Source organism: Haliaeetus leucocephalus, unplaced genomic scaffold, assembly GCF_000737465.1.
Source record: "Haliaeetus leucocephalus isolate CR32 unplaced genomic scaffold, Haliaeetus_leucocephalus-4.0 Scaffold240, whole genome shotgun sequence".
NCBI classification, from domain to species: Eukaryota; Metazoa; Chordata; class Aves; order Accipitriformes; family Accipitridae; genus Haliaeetus; species Haliaeetus leucocephalus.
Genome location: NW_010972676.1, coordinates 2970045 through 2993179, shown reverse-complemented (window position 1 = coordinate 2993179; position 23135 = coordinate 2970045).

Sequence of the window (23135 nt, the reverse complement as noted above, 5' to 3'; positions counted from 1 at the left end):
GAGGAGGAGGACGTCTTCCTTGCGTGGCAGCCAACAGCCTGGGAGGTCAAGGATGAGCAAGAGGAATTTCTTTGGACAAGAGCCGTGTTCCCCAGCCCAGGCTCATGGACAAGAGACAACTCCTTCCAGAGTTCTGTTTTATTTCTCGTGGATGCTTGTTTTTTCAGGCTAGCAGGAAGACTGCAGTGCCCTGTAGCCACTGCATGGTCAGTATTCATTCCTTTGGGTCAACAGAGGTCGGTGGCCATCCTTTAAAGATTTCCTGCCTGTAGAAGAGCTGCAGAGATGGGAGGGCAGCTGTTGCACCTGAGACATGACGGTCAGTGGTCCCCAGTCATACTCTGGTTGAAGCTAGCCCCCAAACTTCACTTTCGTTACGGTAATCTGGACTTTGACAAGTACTGATTTTTGCAGTCACTCGTGCTGCTCCCTGCTCCAGCTAGCCACAATCGGGCAATTGCTGCAGAAGGAGCTGCCTGCAGCCTGCCTGCGCCCACCACTGCCTGCCTCCCTGGCCCAGCCTGGAGGGCAGCCCTTAGTTTGCTTCTGTGCAAAATCAGCTCAAATCTGCCTGACTTTGCATTGAAGTAAGTGAAGAGCTTTCACAAGCTTTGTCTACCACTGCATGGGGTTTCTTAGTGTTTGGTTTTGTGGGGGCTTTTTTTTTGGTGGGGGGGAGGCAACAGTCTTCCCCAAGAAGGTGAATTGTAGAGCCCTGTAGTAACACACCAAACCCCTTGGGTCAAAGATAAAAGCACATCAGGGCACTGTGACCATGTCAGAAGTTTTTTTCTTTTCCAGAGGAATATTCCAAGCCGGAAGCTGCTTTTACAGGCGAGTTTTAATTTTGTTCTCTTGTCCCCCACCATGAAATGCAAACAAACCGCATGGCTCAAAAATTAAATGAGCTTGGTCTGGGGCTGGCTGAGTCATCCTGTTTGATTGTCGGTCTATAGTAACTAGACTGTATGCACTAAACTGTTTCATTACAAGGCACTCCAGACTCAGACCCCTGAAAAAAAAGATCAGACACTTCAGCTAATCCTGTCAGCACCTACCATTAGTGATAACATAATGTTTTAATGAAAACCAAGAACTCCAACATGGAAACCGCTCAATTTAAAGTGTTTTTCTTGATGGACTTTAATAAAAATATTTTTCTTAAGTTTGTTAGGAAAAAAAAACCCCAAAACACCCAGCAGAAAATTTAGATAACTGGAAAATAAGTTCAATAAAACATTTCCAGGTAGTTCTCATCAGGACATACAACCCCCCACCACTCCTCAGAGTCCCAGACAAATGCAAGGAGGCTCTACGAGCCTCCTCCAATAGAGGAGATGTTCCAGCCCAGCCCAGAATTAAGAAACAGTGGATCCAGTGTAGCTACTTCATGCTCTGCCTCGTGTATGTATGTGCAGAGCTGAAGAATTAGGAGCTTATCTGAGCTGAACTCAACCCAGTAAGTCTAAGAAACCTTTAAAGATACAACAAAACTCAGCACACATTGAATAGAAAAAGGCGACCTCAGCAGAAACCGCCGTTTCCAGGTTCATCTGGACCATAAAGTGTTTTTGTACCCACCACACGATCAATCATAGTGTATGGGAGCAGTGCTTTGGGTTGGACCAGAGATTTTGGTTCTGCTTACCAGAGGGCATCACCTCTCCCAGTTCCTTGTCTATAGCAAAGAGTCAGCAGTGAGGTGCCTTGCAAAGGCTTGCATACTTCTGCAGGGTGTTCTTGTGCTGATTGATCGAGTTGTCTGACTTGCTACAGCAGGGCTGAAATTAAAGGATGTATTAGGTGAGAAAAGAAATTAAGAAAAGAAATCATTGCTTACCTTCCTTTTTAGTGAACTCATGCAAAGGCAACTGACTTTAAAAGGTCCAAATGTATGCCGTTCCTGCCTGCTTCTACAAACTCTGTGTTACCCTATGAACCGTTCTTCCTAAATCCAGAACGCTGCTTTGAACGTATGAAATTGTAACATTTCTTTCTGAAGCAATCAGCTACTTGATGTTGTGCAATGCTGCGCTGGAGAGGGTATGGCTCTTCCACCATCCCTAGCAGGGAGGAAGCAGGACATTTTTGCCATGGGTAGCTCACATTAAAAGTTAGCAATTTCCCCTTGGTTCTCCTGGGTATAGTTTAATTATTGTACATGTACCTGCATCCTTAACACACTTTACACCTTGAGATCCCAAACCAATCTGCAGACTAAATAATTGCATTTTTACTTGCAAACATAAAAGTTCAGGGACAGATTTTACAGCCCTTACACATGTTGATCCACGCTCGTGTGTGAAGTTCAGCTGCAGTCCCAGTGAGGTATTGCTCAACACAGCAACATGCCACAGGTTCTGCATTTTTAAGATTTCCAGAGAACTGATGGGGTAGTGAGAGGTCTTTGGTATCTCATTTTGTGATGGTTCATTGGAAACTCAGGTTTACTCCATTCTGATTCTGGAGCCTGCTATTCAGGGGATTTTAAGATCAACAAATAAAATTCTTTCATATTCAGTCTTGTTGGTGGTTTCCTGAAGAAGTGCAAGAAGGGGTTGTTGGAAGGGTGTTGGAAATGCTCATTACAGCATGTCCTGCACCCATTCTATGCATAAGACAAGAGGGACTTTGAATCCTCTGTTGAGAAAGTACAGTAGGAAAGGCAAGGTATCCAACAGGACTCAACTATCCAGCACACTGACTTTTTCATCTACGTCCAAAATAGGACTAAAAGAGCTCACACAGTGCCTACTTCAGCAGTGCCTGGAAAGGCACTTTCCAGGAGCACCGATGCTCCTGACACTTCACTGCACTTGTAGCATCACAGCAGAATTTACTCCAAACAAGCCCTGATGTGAAAAACTGGGGACTGGGACTGAGACCATGCTCACCCTGAGCCCCACAGCCTTGTGTTTTAAAAAAATACCTAGAATTTCTTCTACTAGAAGCATAGCATGGAGGTTGTTGGGACAGCTTGCCAGTCCATTACTCTAATTTAACTTTAAAAAAATGCACTTTTGGGGGGCTGATTTCCAAAATACTCCAAGGGGAGAAGTCTGTTGTTGCTCCAGTGACTGGCAACCACACAACTCCAGCATCTCTGACAAGAAACACCACATGGCTACAGTTGTGCTTGCTGCCCTAGCCTGGTTGTAGGAAAGAAACCTAAGCACACGAACACCTTCCTAGCTGCCGGTACCCACCAATCCTGCAGGGTTTGCTGCCTGTATGGTACCAATTAAGAGTGCAAAATAAATGGCAGCAGATTTACACAAGGCAGTAATATCCCCCAAGCCAATGGCTGTTCCTTTTCAGCCTCTGCCAGCAGCAGAGGGAATATAGCATTTGCCTCGATACCATCTCAACATCGTGGCATCACCAGCCACTTTGGGTCTCGCACCTCCCTGGCCGGTGCCATGGGAGCAGCCAGGCCCTGCCGTTCTCTTACACCAGCAAGAACAGGCTCCTCTGCTGCAAGGGGCTGCCCCTCCTGCCCACTGCTCCCAGAAAATTCACCAGTGTTGCCACTTATATGACAAGGATAATGAAAGTTTTCGCTCTTTAAAATTCACAGCTTGCGTCCTTTTTTAGAGAGCTAGCTGTCCTTCACCATGCTTACAATGGACTCACCCAATAGCACTAGTTACTGTATGAATACTGGTTTCTCAAAAAAAAATTGGGAAAGAGAAGGTGACAAAAACAGAAAAGAAAAAAAAGAGCAGCACATGCAGACAGATTTTTACCCCCTGTCAGAAGCGTGGCTCCACTAATGCCATGCAACTGGTACAGCACAGACCCAGCAGATACCCAGCGCTTCCCTTTTGAAACACCAGCAGGTTAACTAATCAAAGTAACTGAAATAAAATATTTGAAATCTAGGTTATACTGGTTACACCCAGGGGCCAGGATCCAAAGAAAACCTTCCCTCTTCCCATTGCCCTGCAAAACACAGGCTCTGACGGCTGGGCTACCTGTGGCTCCGCCCTCCCGCATCCCCCTGCACTTCCCTTCTTCCCGAAGGGGGGTGAGGGAATGCTGCAGGGGAGGATGAGGAGGAATTGGCTGCAGCCAGGTTGTGCTGGCACCAGGAGGGACCATTCCCCATGCTGGTACAGGAGGATTCAAGGTGCAGAGGCGAGCTCTAGCAACTGGCTGTAGGGGAGCACTGCTGAACGCTGTTGATGGCAAACCCTGCTCTGCAGGATGAGCACTAGAACCAGAGCACTTACAGTAAAGCACAGTATCCCTAAAAGCACCGGAATGACTCTGAGGACCGCAGCCTGCTGGAAAGCATGCAGCTGAGGCAAGAGATAAGTGGTGTTTATACTGCTGAAGGAAAACATATACGGGATTCTTCTCTGGCCTTGGGTTCCCAGATAAATAAGGAGTCAGGGCAAATAAAGATGTCACCGGTTGATAATATATGCACAGGAATTTCCAGACAATGATTTATACTCACTCTGGTTTATTTACCGGTGTGAAAATACAGTAACAAGCAAAGCATTTGGAATGCGGCCCTCCTTCCTCCTAAACACACCTCGCCCATGCAATTTGCTCTAGTTTGCTTTAGAAGTGTTTAAGTGAGGATCTGCAGATGCTTCCCAAGCATTCACACAGCATCTTCTTAGCAGGTGGCCCTTAATGCCTCGCTACTTTTGTGCACAATGCTCAGGAAACTCAAGTACAACTTTCCAATTAATACTGAGGTGCAGAAGAAACAAACCCCCAGTTAGTCTGCTAGTGTGGTAGCAAAGGCAGGAGGGCAGAGCACTGATGTGACCAGTTCAGGTGCAAAGCTGCCTTTGCCTACAGTGAGGCTTTTCTAAGCTACCTTATTTATGGCTGGTGCGGTTACATCTTCAAACTGCCTTGATACAAAGAGGTCTCCAGCCCGCAGCCATGACTCTCCTTTGGTATGGACGATTGCACAACCTGGTTGCCACCCACCTGACCTTAGCTGTACAGCACGACTACCTGTTTGCAGAAGGCCATGCCTGCAAAGCAGTTGCACACCTTGGTTTGAAGAACAACGCTTTGCTCTATGTCCCCTCATTTGTAGCTGCCAGCTCAGCTCTGCTGGACCCACGGCAGGGCAGGGCAAGGATGGGCCTTGCATCCTCTTTGGCAGCTGTTATACAGAGAGGATGCACCTCCTCATACAGAGGAGGGACCACCTGATGCAGAAGGTTGAAACACAACATGGAAAAATCAAACAAAGACACCAGCTCGTCTCGGTGTTGACTTAAAACTATCACCTCCTTTCCAACTCGCTGAGCATGGCAGGAGCCTCCCACCCTGCACATCTCTGGTTGCAATTATCACACTAGAGGCACCGGGTGATTGCTGCTGCTTTCACTGTAACCCCTCCTTGGAAACTGAAAGAGGGATCTTTCTAAAGTTGAGGAAAATGGCAAACATCTTCCGCTCCCTGCTCGTCTCCTACCCCACTTCACCCTCCAGCCACTGAAGCATGAATGGTACATCAGAGGAACTTCAGCCTGTTCTTAAACCAGTCTCTGTCTCACCCACTGCTTTCTGCAAGACGGGCCCCAATTACTTTCACCTTAATTTTTCATAGTGCTAACAATAATCCTACTCCTCTACCATCATTGCGATGTGTAGGATCATATTTCTTCACAGTTGCTGTACCTGTATTCTTTCACCAGTTTTTTGGTACTACCTGCTTGGCCCATGCTTTCTTGATATATTTTACTTTTAATGCCATGTCAATGTTTGTCTTTCACGCATTTAACACCTCAATTGTCCCTGTAGGCATTACAGCAGCCTTCTGCTCTCTCATCATATTTCCCACTTCCTCTAACAAGGGACACTTCAGCCCCCATGCCCACGCTGTCTGGCAAGGTGCCTCTTGTATCTCTGACACTTGCTTTCTTCCTTTACTTGCTCACCATTAGCTTCTCAACCGCTTGTGGCTTGATCCTGTCTCCATGCCACGTAATATTTCCACATGTTGTTTTTATGTGTGCCTTCTCACCATGCCCTTCAGCTGTGAACATTGCTTTCTGAAGCATTTCTTAAGCTGCAGGCTCTTCAGCGATGCCTCCCCTGCCCCATGCAGCACGGTGCCTCTCGCCCACGCTCTCCCTGCCAGGCTGGCTTCACTGCTTGCTCTTGGCCCATTTCGACCTCAGAATGGCCCCGTTTCCATCCAGGCATGGGCAGAATCACTGACACAAAATTTCTGTCAATGACATAGGCCAAATCCCTCTCCAGTGTGAGGCAGTGACTCTCCAGGCTCAGCAGGCGCAGGCACGAGCACTGTCACAGCCAGCTCAGAAGCTCGGCATCCTCTGAGCTCATCCTCTCCTCCCATTTCCCACAGTGGTGCAGCTGATGCACAGGTATGCATGCTTCAGGCCAAGTTCTCTCCTGCTTGTGAGGGCAGCAAAGGCAGCACACCCTTCCCGAGGGGCTTGCGTGGAGACAGCACCAAGGCAAGGAAAGAGATTGTGCTGATCCTATGCCAGCCATCACCACCCATGCTTGTGATCCCTTTAAGATCTGCACAGCAGTTCATCCTGAGTTGGGGGCTGCCATTCGAAGGAAGATGTCCTGCCAGGGAGACAGCTTGCAAGTCCAAAAGGAGGAGGGAGGAGAACAGTGATGTGGATCCAAGTGCTGCAGGAGATGTCAGACTGGGCAGCGCTCCCAGCACCAAGCAGATGCTCCTCACCAACTCTCCTGGAACATCTGCACGAGCACAAGACCCCCAGGGACAAGGTTTCCCCTCAAAAGGTAGTGCTGTGACTAACTTTCTAATTAAAAGAGAGGGGAAGAAGATCTGCCCTTACAGCCTGCCTGGCTCAGAACGCAGGAAATGCAGCCCTCCCTTGTCCTGCATCCTCCATTACCTTTATCTGCTTAGAAATCCCCTGGGCCAGAGAAGAAAAAATAGATGCTTCCGAACACTTAACAAGAGTAAAGCTTAGACCAAGTCCGGCTACTCCAGTCTGCAATGGTATCCTTAAAAGTGTCCTTCCACCTGCAAAGTCTGCGGACCTGCCGCAGGAGCGGTCTGTCCTTCTGGGTGAGCAACACCCACTCCCTTGATGGCCGGCACACTGAGGTGGGCCAGCCCCAGCCCAGGCTCTGCCCCTCAACATATTAGTTGATGCAGATGATGCTTTGTTCACGGTAACTGTCCTCTCCACCTGTCCTGGAGCTTTATCTTTCCCTCTGCTGCTGTACAGACACCAACTGCAAATCCACAGACACCACAGCTCTAAACAGGAGTTATGCCTGGTCCCCCTCAGCCCACATCTCCTGCATCTCTTCTTTTCCAAGACGCTATGTCAAAATAGGATGTGACCCGAGAGCTGCTTACATAACAGTGTGCAAAGGGGAAGCTGTGAATTCAGAAAAGATCTCAAGGAAACGAGGTTCACAAGGGAAGACAATTTCTGCATTACCTACGATAACACAGGAAGCAAAAGAGTCACTCTTAGATAAGAACAGCAGATAACTGTTCATTTTCTCAATAGCCGACTGAGCTGTAAAAAAAGATTTACCCTTTTACTGCTTCCTGTTTTCACGGTGGCAGGGTGCATGCCCACTGTTCTCCGGCAGAAGGTTCAGCCCCTGGTTTACCACAGCGGGTGGTGAAGCCAAATGTCACCAAGGGCAAGATGTCTGGTCAGCAGCCTTTGCCACACAGCAGCGGGATGAACACTAGAGTCCCCTCCGCATGTCCGTTTGGCAAGAGGGAGCTGGCCTTGACAGCACCTTCCTCGAAAGAAAAGTCAAGGTTTTCTCAACTCTTCTTTGAATGTGTTGGCAAAAGGCCACCTGCAGTCATTGGCCTTATTCCCTCATGCATGCGTATTTACTCAGAGGAGCCCAGTGAAAGGGCCAGGGTTAGTGGAGATGTTCGGTCTTATAGAAGGGGGCTGTTGCTTGCAGCCCCATCTGCGAGGGGTTTGGATTGCAAATGCTGGAAGGCTCCAGCTGAAACGTGGTTCTGGTTATAGAGCAGCTGTTATTTTAGTGGCAGCAGCCTGAGAGAAACATACAAATCTTCCCTATATTATAGTAATGACTCATCCTAATCCCATTACAAAGTCCTTCCTGGTGACCGTGACGCTGCACAGTACCAAAGATGTGGGTCTAAACACAGAAGATGGAAACAGGCAGGAAAAGCAGAGGTGGCAGGTAGATAATGTGGAAGAGAGTAGCTATAAAATCTAATCTACCTCAGCCTCCCCAAAATACTTGTCACAGCTGGAAAAGATTCAAGCAAAAACTTCAGCTTTTCAAGGAGGCAGATGGAGCCTGAAAGGGAGGATAAATAAAAGCCACATTTTTTATTTAATACTTCTAAATCAGAGGCAGCAGGTCTGTTCAAAAGTTAAGTGGAGAACAGTAAGCAGGTTATTGTACTGTGCTACATGGATTTTAAAGATATTGCATTCATAGTTTAAATTAAACTTTAAAAATGTTGCATTTAAGAGAAACAAAAGGGGCAGGAAACTTGTGAAGAAGCTTTTCTACACAGCGCAGAGACAGCCAAATTAAATGTGTTCTTTGGGAGGACAGGAGAATCCTTCACTCAGGTTATAATGGGCTCAGAAATTTAGAAGAGAAGAAGAAAGTGCCAGAATATTCCTCCTTAAATACAGAAAACCACAGCTGGAATGGGGAAGCATCCACAGCATGTAAATGAGAGGGGCTACAAGGCTGGGTAGGAAAGCAGGGTGATATCACAGCAGACCAGCATGGAAACCAAAGGAACGTGCCAAGAGAGGGCAGAAATAGGAGGTCTGAGGAAATGCTTCTTGCAAAACCCACACCAAGCGAAAAGGCAGGCAACGGTCAGAAGGAGCATGCAGATGGTGGGAATAAAGACAGGCCAGGGCAGAGCCTACCTATGAACAGACCTGCCACATGTACAAGTGGCAAGGCTGATTTGCAGAAACATGAAACAAAATAAAGAATTTTGCTGTGGAGAAATAAATCACACAGTGCACAGGGAAGAAAAGTCTGGTATCACTCTATATGGGGAGGGATGAATGGGTAGGAGGGTTTCGCCAACAGCAAAGGAGATTTCCTTATGAGATTTGCTCAAGGGACAGTTGCCTCCTCTGACTAGGTCTCTGCCCTGAGCAATGCACAGCACAAATATGGCAAGGGGAGGGGAGACAACGCCAAGGTACGCTGGATACCACTCAGCCATCCTTTGACTACACAGAGGGGTGATAGCTCCTGCTGACACCTGGAGTCGAAGGGAGCTCCCCAACAGGGATTCTGATGCTGAGGAGATGCTGTCGCCCTGCTGACATCCCCTCACTCGGTGCGGGCTGTCCAAGGCAGTTGGCGCAGGTGACATTTCTTGGGTTGCCTTAGTGACAGGAGGAGGTTGCGAGACCCGAAGCAGCCTGCCCGATATGCAGACCCCCCAGGAAACATCTCTCCGGTGCCTAGACATAGCCTGAGGGAATGGTTAAAGTAATCAGCTGAAAGGAAAGTGAGAGAGACAACAGAGTAGGTTCCTTTTCTATGGAAAATAAAAGGATGGCGTCCTTTGCCTATGTTCAGAGCTAAGCAAGTAAGCAGACCAGACACATTTCCCCATGCTTAGAACAAGAGGTATATTTGGTGGTGGGACAGGTGCCAGGCCATTTTCCATGATGGAGGCTTCAGCTGACTTCCTCCAGGGATAAAAACAAGCAACCTCACCCCAGTTGAGCTCTCCACACTCTTAGGAAGGCATAGCTTTAGGAAACAGCCATTTGGATTGCACCCTGGGCCTGAGCCAGTTCACAGGTGGCTAAAATGGACACCAAAAGCCTTAATGTTCATATCAATAATATACTGAAGTGCTGATAAACAATAGAAGGACACAACCAAGACTTCATGAGGTTTATGCAAGACTGCTTCTAGTTTAAAACCCAACAGCAGCATCTTAAAAATCTTCTTAGAGAACAGAGTAACTGAGCAGTGACTGCAGGTAAATTCCCATCTATTCCAAGGAGTTAGCAATAGGCCTCCACCTTCAAAACCAGATTCACTGGGAACATAAAGTTTTGCTATGAAATACAACATCACCAGCCTCTCTGCTGCAACTAACTCTCTGGTTTCCTCCAGTAAAGAGGAGGGAAGGTTACAGGGGACACTCTTGGGAAAGCACGTTCCCAGTTCAGGAGCAAGAGAGGCTGCAGAAGAGCCAACGGGTCAGCCCAAATGGAGAGGACAGAGCTGAGCAATACTGAAACTAAAATTCACCAAAGGCTTCCGTACTCTGCAGCTGACTCACCGGCTGGCTCTGAAGGTCGCTGAACTGCCGGGTTTTACAGCCTGCCTCTGTAAGGGAAAAAAGCAGGAGGGTTGCTGTACCCAAGGCTGGGCCACCATGCAGCAGCCTCAGCATGTAGTGATGTAGAGGAGCTGCAGCTGAGACAAGTTCCTACCCATGCTCTTTACCACCTCTTGTCACCAGTGTTTCCTTACCCACCTGTTATTAAAATCTCATCATGCATAAGGTCTCTACCATAGCCCTGCCATTAGCAATAAGGGCTAATTTGTGCTGCTTTCCAACACTAGCAGTGGAAAATATGATTCAGATGTTGCCAGGTTTATGTTCTGCTCAGGACCGACTGCAAATAACAAACTGAATATGCAGAAGGTGGGGGAAAAATCTAACACTGGCTGAACAGTGTATAGGAAACAGCAAAATGAGTAATGAACAAATTCAGAGAAGCTGGGTAAAACAATCAGGACAGAGAAAGAAGGCTATTTCTTTAGGGTGATACAACATGATCAATGCTCCTTGTTGATAAGCATGTACAAAAACTCCCTGCAGATGACAGAGCTGCTATGGGAAGCAGGAGAGCCAGGGCCTATGGACCCATACAGCCAAGGAGACCCATGTGTCCTGTGTGAGGTGGTAGGGGTCTGCTGAGGGAAGAGAGAAGAGAGCCACTATGGTTAATTTAATTGTATTTATTCCACTTCAAAAAGCAGGTAATCTCTGTCTTGGAGAAATGCTTGGCCCGAGTAATGGCCTTGGGGCTACTCTTTCTCTCCATTTCAGAGCGGCAGAAACATTTTGGAGTTACAATGCAGCCAGAGTGTGCTGTCCCAAAGGGAAAGGCTGTTATAATACTTTGCACTTATGAACTGGAAAACACTATCAAGGTAGAAAATGCTTTGCAGGGATGGTGACAGGGTCTGGTGGGGAAACGTCATCATATTTTTAATTGAATCAAGACACACACTGCATAAGCAGCAATCACTGAGGGACACATGCAGAGATGCTGCTTTCCTATATTTCAGAAACAAATATAAAAAAAATGACCAAGATATGAAGTCAATTGTTTTCGGAGGTATCAGAAAAGGCACCACGCACCGAGGGGAAGGTGTGAGATGAACGAAGCCCAGAAACAAAAGCAAAAGAATGAGAGATGACTAAGCTGCTGAGCACAAAAGCAGCCTGATTATCTCTGGCAAACACATGCTGGCATTTTCAGGCTCATCACACACCCAAATGGCAAAGCTGTAAGCAATTATTTGTGGTTCAGCCAGATAAAAATATTTGCACAGGGCAAGCCAAGAGACAACAAGAAAACCAGCTGTGGGGCTTGGGGGCCGGATTCTGCCCGATTCCGCTGCGCACACCAGCAGAAACCCAACGGGGACAGTGATGACGCTGGTGTCACCTGCCCGTGCTGGTGCCTGCTTGGGCGAGTGAAACCTTCGGTTTTGGAGGCAGGTGAATGCTGCACAGCCACATGGCGCGGGTGATGTCTCAGCACCCATGTGCCACCAGCGGTCCCCTCCGAAGCTACTGACAGGAAGTTTGCTCAAGGGTTTCCCTGCCAAGAAAGTCGGCGGGCTGGGAAAGAGCCTGAGGTCAGCAGGTACCTGTGCTCCGCCCTGCCTTGGGAAAATGAGGCAATGCCACGACTACTCACTCCTGCCTCAAGTCAGCAGTCTTGGTCAGGCACAGGGATGGCTTTTGCCATGATAGGAATTAAATTACACTTTTTAGCTGGACCACTTGTAAGGTCGGTGTAGGCCCATTGCAGTCCTAGATGGCAGGTATCGGGGTGTTTCCCATGTTGAATGCCTATATCATACCTCATTTTGATTCTTTGAATTTTCTCAATCTTTCCTCTTTGGCTGTGAGGAAAAGACCCTCTTTTCTCACTCCTCTTCTCCCATCAAAGAGACTCTCTCTTGATGTCTCCATCTCAATCAGTAAGCCAGCAGTGTGCTTCGCAGGCAAAGCCTCAAGGATGCAAGCATATGAAAAGTGAAAAACTAAAGTATTGGGGGGAATTTTCTGTGAGGTGGGTCCGTGTAACTGCCTGGAAGAAAAAAGAAACAGCTTAGATCCCTTTTGTTTTCTCTCTTTGCTATTCAGAGAACCTCTGTGTCATCTGAGAGGAGCCACAGCGGGGAGCTGCTGCTTGCTTTGTCAAAGCAATGAGAAGGAATAGTCTCTGTTAAAGACACCACCCTCGTAGGGATTATAAATACAAAAGGAGATGAATTTATCCAGCTGAACCCAATCCACAGAAAACACTGCAGCGAGGAGCAGGAGGAAGGGGAGTGCCTGGCTGTGGGTGATGGGCCAGGCAGGGACATAAGAATCACGTTAAAAATGTGGTTTAATATAGAAGTGCTTTCACTCCCATCCGCCTGTCTACCTCCATGGCTTTTGCTGGAGGAGACTCTAGAGATGCCAAGGCGGCGGGATCTCAACCCAGCAACTGGGGCACCCCGAGGCTCACGGTCGGGGTGCCCATCCTGCCAGGGGAGGCAGCTGTGGGAGCACAGCAGGAGCAGTTGGTGGTCTGTGATAGCAGGAGGGTTCAGGACATCTGGGTTGCCTGTGGGTTTGGTGTCCGGGGGGCCAATCCCACAGGATTTCCATGTGGGCAAGGGTACTCAGCTGTCTCAAGCCCAGATGAGCAGCACTAAGGGTCTCATGGGTGCGTAGAGCCCCTGGCATCCAGCCACGACTGAGCACCAGCTCAGGGGCACCGACACAAACCACTGGATGTTTTGCACATGCATTTGTAAAGTTTTTTTTAAAACATCAGGTCTGCAGCAGAAGGATGCATTTCCTCTGCCCAGGCTGAGTTGCAAGCATGAGGGAGGAAGCTCTAACCAGGGATGCTGACCCCAGCCCACCACAGCAAACACAATGCTTTGAATACATCACATCCAGTCCTACAGAGTTCCTTGGCATGTCTGCAGCGACAGTGTGTTGAGGCCTCCAGTCCGCCCTTGGCTGCCAGATCCGCTTCTCCGGCTCACACGTAAACATCCCAGCAGACACAAGGCAAGGTGCTGCAGCCCAAGTGTGAACGAAGGCTACTGGGTCAGCTGGCTGCCTGACAGAAAAGTGCTTTCCAAAGCGAGAAACATATAAAACGTGATAGCTGACAGCAAACCAGCATTGTTTTTCATATGGAAGAGAGGCAAAGTCCATAGCGGAGGCAAAGTCATTTGACTCCAGAAAAAAACCACAATTTATTGCTAAAACCAGTCACAGTGTGGTTTTGGCTGTTCAAGTCAGGAGAACAAGCACTTATAAAAATTAATAATTGAAGACATCGTAAGCCCTACAGCAACCATAAATGCCTTCTGCTAAGCACAAAGAAATGCCCTATAGAAAATGTCATGGATGTATCATTCTTTGCAACTTCCCGAAGAGCACTTTATGATGATTTATACCATGAAATGCCCAAAGAAAAAACATATAGTAATCATTTTTTATCAGATTTACAGTTTCTTGGTGAAATATGCATCACTCAGATTCCACAATATTTCATTTTATAGACAGTGTAAGATTCATAATGCCTTTAATTAATCATGTCCTCACTTCTCAGTGATTAGATGTTATAGATGATGGGAGAAACAAGCAAACTGTTATCTCTTAGCACCACACTGGTGTTTTCAAGCAAAGATTACTGAATTTGAGCACAGACCCTCTGCAAGGCAGGCAGGGACTGGTCGCCTGGCCTGAGAATACAGTGACTCAGTCTCATTGGCAATTGAATGACAGTCCAGGAGAGTCTTGCACTGAGAAAACAGCTCCAAAATCCAGCAGGCCAGTGCCCAACCCGCCCGCCCTGCTGCCCTGCCATCACCTCCATGATGCTGCAAAAAGCAGGGAGTCAGCTAATGCACGGCAGAGGTTACCGGAGCTGGTGTCTCTGCATCGATACCGCAGTGAATGGAAAAACCATTATGGCCAAAAGTTATTCTTGTGCATTTGCATAATGCAAAGAAAAGCATGATGGGAGGGTATTATCTCACTCATGGGCTCCTGACTTTCATCCCAGTGGCGGCGTGGACGCGGATGTCGATGGCACCGGGCTGTCACCAGGCAGTACTTTCAAACACAGCAGATGAGGGCTGTGGTTTACGGAGCCACAAGGAGCCCTGCCTGCACCCTGCCTGCACCCCACCTGCCTGGAGCCCTGTTCGGAGGAGCCAAACGTGCCAGCACCCATGCGCTTACCTGCAGTGAGAGCAACTGTCCTGTTTGCAATGGGGGATAAAAGGAGGGAAGGGAGTGAGAGAGGGAAAGAAAATCGCCTTGCGAGGAGTCCTGAATCCCAACTGGCTGCTGTGGGGAGAGCTGGGGGGTCACCCTGAAACCCCAGCAGCAGGAGCCCCAGCATCCCGTGGCCCCTCGCTGCCTGCACTTGCCCCCACACAGCCTCTGCCAAACTGCTCAGAGTTACGGAGCTCCACATGCCCCCTCCCCTTTCCTATCAGACCCAGAGCAAATACACTCTTCTGGTTTGTACAGCTCCTCCGGACACCCCAGTGACACTTTTACCTCAAATCGAGAGCAGCGGGTACAGGGTCTGACAGAAAAGACATTTCCAGTGATGGGGAGTGGTGACTGAGGGGGATGATGCCATTTTTGTCCCTCGGCAACCAAAAGTGATGAAAAATAGGGAACTGGGGGGGGGGGCAAACACCCCTTTAAAAAGGCTGGAAGAGTGACATAGACTGGCTAGCCCATGGTAGTTGAGCTGGGATTACCTCCACCACGTTGCAGGTGTGTCGCAAAGCCCCAGACAAACCCCAAAGTTTTTCTTTTCTGTTCTGTTTTCGGCTGGCTGGGGTCGTGGCTCCCTTCCACCCTAAAGCCCACAAACCAGCAGAGGAACAGGCCTGCCTGGACCAAGCAGATGGGAATTGCAGGAGCACCTCTGCCGACAGTGCCACCAGGAGCAGGCGCCGCACTGGCTGTTCAAGGTACCCGGAGGAAACCCCCATGCACCCTCCTGCTGCTCTCCACCAGAGCAATGGCTTTTTGAGGGGATGAGTGCAAAGCAGCCCTCAGTCCCTGAGGACTCGGCAGTACTTGGCCAGGCTTGCAGTTAGCACCATCTATTGTCCAAACTTCACAGCCGAGGGGCCTGGATGACTTGGATAATGAGGAAATTCACGTGTGCAAAGGAAACTGCTCTTCTCTGTGCCTGAATTATTTAGAAATGCTCTCCTAATAAATAATTTATCTACTTTGTAAAAATGCTTTTTCGATGAACACAAGTAGGCTTCAGGGGGCTGCATGATTATCAGCTGCAATCTCTCCTTCCTCGCCTGCATTGAGGTGTTCATTTTATTGGGCAAGTAGAAATCTCATTAAATACCTCATTAGTAGCTCAGCCTGTGGAGCAAAGCTGAAGGGGAGAGCCGGGCAGAGGTACGCTCTCAGGTGCCTCCTCAGAAAGATGCGATCACTGCTGGGAGCAAAACCTGGGGAGGATGTTGCAGAGGAGTGCTCCGCATACCACATCACTGAGGTTGTTACTCTGCTTCCTGCCTGGCCTCTTCCCAGCCCAGAATGAGCCCCAAAACAAGACCAGCCTGTGCTAAAAGAAGTCAGTACCTGGCTCAGTTGCAAGTTGGTGTGAGAGTGGAGGGGAGCTGGACAGAGTTGTGCCTAACTCCCTACACAGGCCCTTGGCTGCATTTTCCTGGCGCAGCTGGAGAGGCCAAAGCAGCAACCCGAACTTGCAGCACAGAAACAAGCGCCTTGGGAACAGCTATAACATTAATAAAAGGAGCTTTGAGCAGTATTTACAGGGTCCTGTTTCCTGAACAAACGCATCTCAATGTCCCTTTCACCATGAGAAACCCTGCTGCGCCAAGATCCCTCTCTGGGAGCCAAGTGGGGATCCCCTGAGGCCAGGGAAGTTTATTTGTGATCATGGAGAAGAGAAACATGTTGCTCAAGCCTAGCAAGGAGCTGGTCTGCCCAAGGTGCCCATTGCAGGGAAGAAAAGAGCCCATTTGTCTGCGTGAAACAGGCTAAGAAATTGGTAACCCCGCTGCCGAGAAGCGGACCGGATTCTTCAAGCAAAGGCAAAGTGCGTTAGGCAGGTCCCATGGTCCTGCAGCTGGGGGAGGGCCAGGGCTCCCCCCACCCGGCCGAGCAGGGCACGTCCCCTCCTCGCTGCTGGCTTCTGGTGGCCCTGGGACTCCCATCCCCTCCACCACCTGACTGGCGCTACTGGTGCCTTGGGCAAGCAACCCACCATGCACAGCCCAGCTGGGCTTCCACATGGCCCCATAAAGCCCTCGTCCCCTCCTGCGCACTGGCCCGACCCTGCACTGCACCCGCACAGCCCTCCTTGGCCACTGCTGCCAGGTCTGCCTGTCCCTGGACCTAAGCCGCTTCCCTGCACTCGTGTAGGAAAATCCAGCGGGAAGATCAGGGTCCACGAACTTGTGACAGGCACGGCTACACCGTGTGCCGTGCTGATGGCCCTTGTGCCTCCCCACCAGCACCGCGGGGGACGCGAATGGCCGCAGCAGCCCAATGCCACGCTGCACAAGGTGCACCCATCGGCACGGCAGAACCCGCGGGAGCCAGGCTGCCAGAGAAGGGGCTGAGCAGCCCTCAAGCGCATGCAGGACCAGGCTGCCACCCTCCAGCCTGCCCGCAGGGAGAGCGCTCCTCTTGCCCAGTACTTAATTAGCCACTAGAGGGAAGTACAATGCTGTACGGGGAAGGGTTTGGGCACACAACAAGGCGTGGGATCAGGGAGATGTGCAGTTTGCGGCCAAGGTGCTTGCTGAGGGCGGCACCGGTAAAGGCCATTTTGCTGCTTGTTCTTTGGAGTTGGCCTCTCAGCACTCGCCGCCGTCTTGCACCCGATGCAGATGCCTGTGGAGCAATGGCGGGGACAGGCATGGGGTCTGTCTGGCCAGGTGAGCGCGGTTGGCCGGATTGCAGCGGAGGGGTGAGCTGGCTCGGCTGGGGCTGCCAGAGGTGCCCGGGGACAGAGCCAGCAGCACCCCTGGCACGGAGGCTGTGGTCCCTCCGCTGTACGCAACCTTGGGCAGCACCAAAATAGCACGTAACAGCCTGTCAGCCAGCCCGCTAAATGGCATCAACAGCTTTTGCTGTTTTTAGCAAAGTGGGGAATGTGTGTTGTTTCTGGGACGTGCGGTATCCAGGGCCAGTGGAAAGACAAGGGAAGGGCCAGGCGTCCCGGAGGGACGGCGAGCCAGGGCAGGGCAGGGGACAGCTCCCAGCAGAGGGCCCTGGGGCTGGGGGGGGGCACGGCAGCCTCAGGAAGGAACGACCAGGGGGACAAGGGTTCCCACGGCCTGGGCTCCACAGCGGTACTGGCTCGACCCCGCTGGGGGAGGACAGCGGTGGGCATCTGGGGGCTCCTTTCCCAGCCCCTGTGGCACGGATCCTGCCTGCCCACGGGGTCAGGCTGGCCTGGGTGGCCACCAAGCTCTTCCTGAGGCAGCCATCCCAACCTCCCCATGGCCAAAGCGACTTTTCACCCCTCAAATCACACCAGCGGGGATTGTGACTGCGCTGATGGAGCACGGCTGATAACGAGCCTCCTGCGCTATTTTATTCCTGTTTATAGATGGCTAAATATAACTTTCTGCTTATTTTTGATTCTTAGTGGAAGCTGCAATCCAAAATCCATCAAGTCAGTTTTGTATTTTTTGTATTTGCGGGCTTGCATCAGAACCAAGAGAGAAAACAAGGTCAGGCTCAGCACAAGGTTTGTGGCCGAGTTAGGTACGGGCAGCGTGTCCCGCACTGGAGTTCTGGTGACCACGGTGCAAAGTGGACAAGGTATCACAGGACTCGTGGACAGTGGCTTTCTCTGTGCCAAAAAGACCCCCCAGCCCCAACCAGAGCTGCTGCCTCTGAGCACAACAGCTGTGAGCACTGCTGGTCCAGTCTGCATTGCGGGTCCAGTCTGCATTTGGTGGCAGGTTTTGCTTGTCACCAGGCGGAGCAAAGGGCCTTTTAAATGTTTTCCTGCCACACAGCCAGAAGTAGCTCACTGGCTTGTACAATATCTCCTTCTGCAGCAGGAACAGGATCCAGCACTGTCCCATAAACCAAGTGTGTAAGATGACATAACCACAAGCAAGTGCATCAGGGATTGTATCAGCTGGTTGTACTCCCACAGATAAACTTCCACCTCTCTTCTGGGAGCCAGGGATAATGTTTGGGAGGCTGTTTGGTGAACCACTGAAAGATTTTTCACCGTGGTATTTTCCTAACGACTGAATTGAAAGGCCATGAGGTAACTGCAGCACTATCTGTTAAACACGTTCGGTCCAATTTTCAAATCCTAGCAGCCTAATAAATACCCCAATCAAGCATTTCAGGGCTCAAGCCGAGAGTTGGCAGGGAAACCAGCCTTGTCTTGCTCACAGCCCAGGCAGAGGCAGCTGAAAACCTCTCATCTCCACTGCAGAAAAAGTTCCTATTTCGGTTCCAATATCCTGTTCCTCTATTCATTGCTCAGGAGATGAGACTTTGACAGAAACATTGGCATCACACACACACAATGACACACATTGTTCTAGCAAATCACATTTATGAGAAAACAACAGATCCAACTAGACCTCTGTCATATTTTACTGGGGTTGCACGAGGGATTGTTTTAAGTCTCAACATCACATGGAAAAACCATCGTTAAAAAAAAAAAAATCAAATTCTTCAAGTGCTGGAAAAAGGGCTTGACCAAAATAAGGCAGACAACGAGCAGCTGTTCTGTGGCTCCTCCCTTCTGCACCCTTCTCCTCAGGACTTCAAAATTCACCCTTGCTGACTCCCAGCTCTACACATAAGACATTATTTATGTGTTCATCCTTTTAGTCCTTCCAGATAGCCAGGTCTTTACAACTCAGTAGTTCAGGATACTGTCCTGCTGACATTCCCTTGGATGAGTTTCCCCTCTGCCAAGGGCACCAGCTCCCCACACCCAGTTGCAACAACACACATCACACTATTTTTTCCTGGTTCGATTTTGTGAGCCCAGGTTTGCCAAGGTCCCACTTAGCTAACCTTGAACTGCCCCAGAGCAGGTGGAGAGGAAAGCCTCTGCTCTCTGAGGTTCAACCTCTGTTTTGGAAGGAGAGAGACACAGGGGAAAAAAAGACTTTGTTTTGACCTAAAGTGAAAATGTGCAATAGGTTGAAAACCACCCGTAGGGCTGAAATTACTCTGATGGTTTATGATAGCGCTGTCATGTTCTTGGCTGGCTTAAGACAAAACTCTTCCCCCAGCACTGCCCTTCCCCTTGGGCAGCTTTGCCCTTCTTTGGTGCAGCAGCAGCCTGCAGGCAGGAACGGCTCTTGCTTTAAAAGAAGACCAAACTTCTCACGCAGTAATTCATTTACTAACACGTTGAAAAAAACCCATTTGAGTGTGTTACTGCAAGGCTGTAGACACACTTTCTCCATCAGCTGCCAACAACATTTCCCAATTTACACAGAGCAGCAGCTTGTGCTGTACAAGCCCTGCCCTGGATGAGCAGGCTTTCACATGGACTTCTCCAGCAAACCATTGCTCCTTCAGTTCCTGTCAAATTCCCAAACCCATCTTTTCCCTGTTAAGGCTAAAGCTATCCCAGTGTGACTGGATTATATAAGCGGTCCAAAACTTCAGTGATGGCCAGAGAAAATTAATGGGAAAACCCAACTTTTAGGTCAGCATGCGCAATAGCAAATGGAAAATGTAGTGTCTGAGCTGACAGCTCCCCATGCCCTTAGGGATAGAGATGTGGTAGCTGGACTTCATTTCTAAAGAGACTGCAGCAAGCCAACTAGGACTCAAAGCAGCTGGTAAGCATGATTTTTTTTTTCCCCTCTTACTAAGTTCAGGATTTTCTCTTCTTTTGGGCTGAATCAGGCAGACAGACTTTTCTGTTTGCAAGGATTTTCCTTTCTTAGAGTTATTCTCAGAATAGCCAGCGAGTGTTTTAAACCAAGAATAACCGATGTCCCTTAGATTCATACTCCCGTTTTTGGAAACACTATTTAGAGATCAAAACTCCTAAATCAAAAGTAGTCAGGAACAACAGTAAAAAACTACATGGCTCTAACAGTGGGTACCGTACTGGCACCTTTTGATTCACCTCTTTCCTCGAAGACTCCTGGGAAGATTGGGTTTGCCCCAAATCTCCCTGAGTCATATCAGCTCCTTGCCAGAAACCTGCACCACCCAGATTTAAGGTGCGAGTGCCCTGGAACAAGCCACTGCTGGAATGTCAGCAAAAAATATGCTACAAGTAATTACAGAAAGAAAAAAAGATCAACATAAGCCAAACCCCTGGTTAATAACCTTTGAAGAAAATACTAGAGTTGGAAAACAGATGGATTTTTTGTTCTGTTTTGTGCAAAAAGGTGTGGGTTTTTTAAAAAAATATATAAATATATATATACACTATATATATTAAAAATACCCCAAATATATATATAATAATATATATTAAAAATACCCCAAATATATATACACACTAATATTTATATAGTGTTATGTGTAATTTAAAATTTGGAATTGTGGTTTGAATCACTGTGTGGCACTTATGAATGGCATTGTTCTTATGGATGATGTGCTGATTTCTGCTGATAAATGAATAAGCTTCATATAATGCACATGAGCTTTTAATAGAGTAGCTGCCAAGGAAATAACTCAAAGCCACCAAGAGTAGTACTTAGTTCATCTATTACTTGTCCAAAAGGTACAACTGACATTCAAAGTAGCAGATTATTTCATGTTACACTGCTGAGAATCAGATGGAAAGACAAAAAGAAATGGGAAAAATATAGAAAAGGGATATCATACCTAAACCAGAGTTTAAACTCAGAGCTAGCAGACATAGCTTAAAACTTCCCCTTTGTAAGACATACTTGTGCCAGAGAAATTTGTTTCTCAAACAAGCACACCACCTGTGCTTGAGTCAAACTGTAGCAATAAAAATCGTCTTCTATTGGCATATCACAACACTTTTCTTATGAGAAAGGAGAAAACTAGATTGTGTTACGTACCTGCAGTGAAGAGCCGCCCAGGGATGCTGTGGGACAGACATCGCTTCGAGCCCATCAGAGCAAGCTGGACAGTCATCTGCCAGGAAAGCTCCCTGCCTTGGGCTGCCTCAAATTTGCACCGCTTTTGACCGTAAAGGAGGGTTTTATTTTGCACCAGCAGAAGACCTGGCTCTGGGGCACACATCACTAAAATTTTAATGATATTTGAGTTCTAGGCGCCATATGAGAAAGTGGAACTGCAACAAGATCACCAAAACACAGCTCAAGAAATGCAATTTTGAGGCAGATTTTTATTGAACACTAGCATGTTTTCATGCAGTTAGATGTCCCCAGAGAGCCTGTGCTGATTTTGAAGGGATGCATGCATGTAGCCAAGCCAAAGGGGACCCAGGCAGGGGGACAGGGGTCCCTCCACTTAGTGTCGTCCACTGGGGCATGGCAAAGTGGCTGTGTCACAGCGTGACACAAATATGCACACCCTCGCTTGCCAGACCAAGCCACTATTAGGATTTATAGACATCCATTTCACTTGACCACCCTAGTTCATGGACAATCACTACATCCCTTGTTGCAAAGGGGCATTTCGCTTCCCAAAGCACAGAGATGCAGAAACGCTGCCTGAGGTTCAGGCTGTGGTTGCTGGACCCCATGACACCCTCAGCCCCAAAACTGCCTCAGAGCCCGCGCCCCAGCCCCATCGCAGTGTGTCACACGGCTGCTGGATTGCTGGAGCCCGGCAGGGCGGGCATGGTTTTAGGACTTGCCTGATTTTATGAGTTAGGTACTGCCCACCTAAGTCATTAAGCAGAGCTTTGAAGTTTTCTTCAAAGCCCCCCGAATATCCTACAAAAACTGAAATCATGGTAACCTCTTTGTTATTGTCGTGGTTTAACCCCAGCTAGGAAATAAGCACCACACAGCTGCTCTCTCGCTCCCCCTGCAGTGGGATGGGGGAAGAGAATGGGAAGGGTAAAAGTAAGGAAACTCGTGGGTTGAGATAAGAACAGTTTAATAATTGAAATAAAATAAAATAATAATAATAATAATAATTATAATGAAAAGGAAAATAGCAAAGAGAGAAAAATAAAAAAATCCAAGAAAGACAAGTAATGCAAATGAAAACAATTGCCCACCACCAACTGACTGATGCCCAGCCGGTCCCTGAGCAGCGGCCCCCCCAGCCAACCTTTCCCCTAGTTTTATTGTTGAGCATGACGTCATGTGGTCTGGAATATCCCTTGGGTCAGTTGGGATCGGCTGTCCCGGCTGTGTCCCCTCCCAACTGTTTGTACCCCCCCAGCCTGCTCACTGGTGAGGTGGGATGAGAAGCAGAAAAGGCCTTGGCTCTGTGTAAGCACTGCTTAGCAGTACCGAAAACATCCCTGAATTATCAACAGTTTCCAGCCCAAATCCAAAACATAGCCTCATACTAGCTACTGTGAAGAAAATTAACTCTATCCCAGCCAAAACCAGCACATTTATTTAGCTTCCTTTGAAGCAATTACGTGAGAGCTAATAAGACATTATTTAAAATTACATTTAAATAGCTTGCCTAGGAAAATCAACCCTGCAAAGGAATTGCTCTGAAATATTATTTTTCTTGGAAATTACAGAGCTAAGGGACTCTAATGGCCATGCTGCTATTCATGTTTTATTGCCTATTATGCCACTTACAATCTTCATAACAGGATACCTTTATTGTTCCAGGGTATAATCTCTGCCCCGTGAGCAAAATCACACAACAATAGTAGTTTTAAAATATCTGTTTCCTAAAAGCCTGACCCAAAGCCCACCAAGGTCCCACTGATTTCTGGGAGCATCAGAACAAA